Below are 2,820 nucleotides of genomic sequence, written 5' to 3'. Positions count from 1 at the left end.
TTTTTCAAAATAATTTTCAAAAAAATTACAAAAAAATTCATAAAAATCATAAAATAAAAAAATATTTGTATTTCTTGTTTGAGTCTAGTGTCAATTTTTAAGTTTGGTGTCAATTGCATGTTTCTAATTTTCTTGCATTTTTCGAAAACTCATGCATTATGTTCTTCATGATCTTCAAGTTGTTCTTGATGATTTTCTTTGTCTGATCTTTAAATTCTCTTGTTTTGTGTCTTTTGTTGTTCTCATGTGCATTCTCAATTTGTTAGTGTCTCTAGTATGAAAATTTCTAAGTTTGGTGTCTTGCATGTCTTTCTTTTCTTAAAAGTTTTTCAAAAAAAATATGTTATGGATGTTCATCTTGACATTCAAAGTGTTCTTGCATGCATTGTTTATTCGATCTTAGTTTTTCATGATTAGTTTCATTTTGTTGTTTTTCTCTCTCATCATTAAAAATTCAAAAAAAATTCAAAATTATGTCTTTTCAAGTCAATAGTATAGAAAATTGAAGATTCAGAACTTACAGCAGAGGAATCACAGAGAAAAAGTTGGGCGTTCAAAATGCCCAGTGCAGAAGGAATTCTGGCGTTTAAACGCCAGCCAGGGTACCTGAGCCAGGGTACCTGGCTTGGCGTTTAACGCCCAAGGAGGTAGACAAGTGGGCGTTAAACGCCAGAATGGATACCATTCTGGGCGTTTAACGCCAGGATAGTACCAAGGAGGAAATTTTGTTTTCAATTCAAATCTCTTTCAATTTTTCAAGTTTTAAAACCAATTTTTCAAAATCATATCTTTTTCATATCCTCTCTTATCAATCATATCTTTTTCAAAATCAAATCATATTCATTTTTCTTTTAATATTTTCGAAAATCCTTGCTAACAATTAATGTTGTGATTCAAAAATATCAAGTTTGTTACTTTCTTGTTAAGAAAGGTTCAATATTTAAATTTTAGAATTATATCTTTTAATTTCTTGTTAGTCAAGTCATCAATTTTAAAAAAAAAAATCAAATCTTTTTTTAAAAAATTTTTTTTCAATCATATCTTTTCAAACATATTTTTTTCAATCAAATCTGTTCAAATCATATGTTTTTCAAATTTTAATTTCAAAATCTTTTTCTAACTTCTTATCTTTTTCAAAACCACCTAACTACTTTTTTCTCTCTAATTTTCGAAAACCACTAACAACTTTTTCAAAAACCTTTTTAATTAACAAATCGTTTTAAACTCTAACTTTATTTTATTTAAAAAATTTTGAAATTTCCCTCTCTCATCTCTTTCCATTTAATCACCAACACTCCTCCTCTCTTAATAATTCGAACCATTTCCCCTCTTTATATGTTCGAATTCTTCTTTATCTACCTCATCCTTCTATTCTTCTTTTCCTCTGACACATCAAGGAATCTCTATACTGTGATATAGAGGTTTCCATACTTTCTTTGTTTTCTTCTCTCTCATATGAGTAAGAACAAAGATAAAGGCATTCTTGTTGAAATTGATCCTGAACCTGAAAGGACTCTGAAGAGGAAGCTAAGAGAAGCTAAAGCACAACTCCTTGGAGAGGACTTGACAGAAATTTTCGAAAAAGAAGAAGACATGGCAGCCGAAAATAACAACAATGGCAACAATACAAGGAAGGTGCTTGGTGACTTTACTGCACCTACTCCCGACTTCTATGGGAGAAGCATCTCTATCACTGCCATTGGAGCAAACAACTTTGAGCTTAAGCCTCAATTAGTTTCTCTGATACAACAGAATTGCAAGTTTTCTGGACTTCCATTGGAAGATCCTCATCAGTTCTTGGCTGAATTTTTGCAAATCTGTGACACTGTTAAGACCAATGGAGTTGATCCTGAGGTCTACAGACTTATGCTTTTCCCTTTTGCTGTAAGAGGCAGAGCTAGTATATGGTTGAACTCACAACCTAGAGACAGCCTGAACTCTTGGAAAAATCTAGTCAATGCCTTCTTAGCTAAACTCTTTCCACCTCAAAAGATAAGTAACCTTAGAGTGAAAGTTTAAACCTTCAAATAGAAGGATGGTGAATCCCTCTATGAAGCTTGGGAAAGATACAAGCAATTGATCAGAAGGTGTCCCTCTGACATGCTTTCAGAATGGAGCATCATTGGTATCTTCTATGATGGTCTGTCTGAGTTATCTAAGATATCGTTGGACCATTCTGCAGGCGGATCTATTCATCTGAAGAAAACGCCTGCAGAAGCTCAAGAACTCATTGAAATGGTTACAAATAACTAGTTCTTGTACACTTTTGAAAGAAATCCTGTGAACAATAGGACAACTCAGAAGAAAAGAGTTCTTGAGATTGATACTCTGAATGCCATATTGGCTCAGAATAAAATATTGACTTAGCAAGTCAATATAATTTCTCAGAATTTGACTAGATTGCAAGCTGCATTTGGCAGTGCTAAAGAAGCCTCCTCTGAAGGAGAAGTTTATGACCCTGAGAATCCTACAATGGAAGAGGTGCGTTAAGTGTTTTCAGAGATCACAAGGCAGGAATGGCTTAGAGAATGGAAAAGAAGCTTGCAAAAGAGGAAGGAACACAAGGAATTTAAGAATTCATGGACAAGCAACGACACGCGTGCGTGAAGCTTGCGTACGCGTGGTCAGAAGAAAGCAGCAATGCACACACGTACAGCACGCGTACGCGTGACTAGAAGAATGCGCATCGACGCGTACGCATGGACGACGCGTACGCATGGAAGGCCATCACGTGCTACATATCAGAATTCGTCGGGGGTGATTTCTGGGCCCCTGTTTGACCCAGTTTCAGGTCCGAAAGTCCAGAATAGATGCAGGGGT

General features: G+C 35.1%; 1 non-coding gene across 1 annotated transcript; it reads right to left on the bottom strand.

Annotated features, from left to right (window-relative positions):
• Positions 1 to 1,998: 1,998 nt before the first annotated feature.
• Positions 1,999 to 2,105, bottom strand: LOC112714230 (small nucleolar RNA R71). Its single transcript, XR_003159184.1, has one exon. It is a non-coding gene; the product is annotated as a small nucleolar RNA R71 (small nucleolar RNA).
• Between the last annotated feature and the right edge of the window lie 715 nt (positions 2,106 to 2,820).

This window comes from Arachis hypogaea, chromosome 9 (assembly GCF_003086295.3).
Source record: "Arachis hypogaea cultivar Tifrunner chromosome 9, arahy.Tifrunner.gnm2.J5K5, whole genome shotgun sequence".
In the NCBI taxonomy this organism is placed as follows: domain Eukaryota; kingdom Viridiplantae; phylum Streptophyta; class Magnoliopsida; order Fabales; family Fabaceae; genus Arachis; species Arachis hypogaea.
The sequence above is the reverse complement of the archived record's forward strand: the minus strand, read 5'-3'. Positions and strand labels throughout refer to the sequence as shown.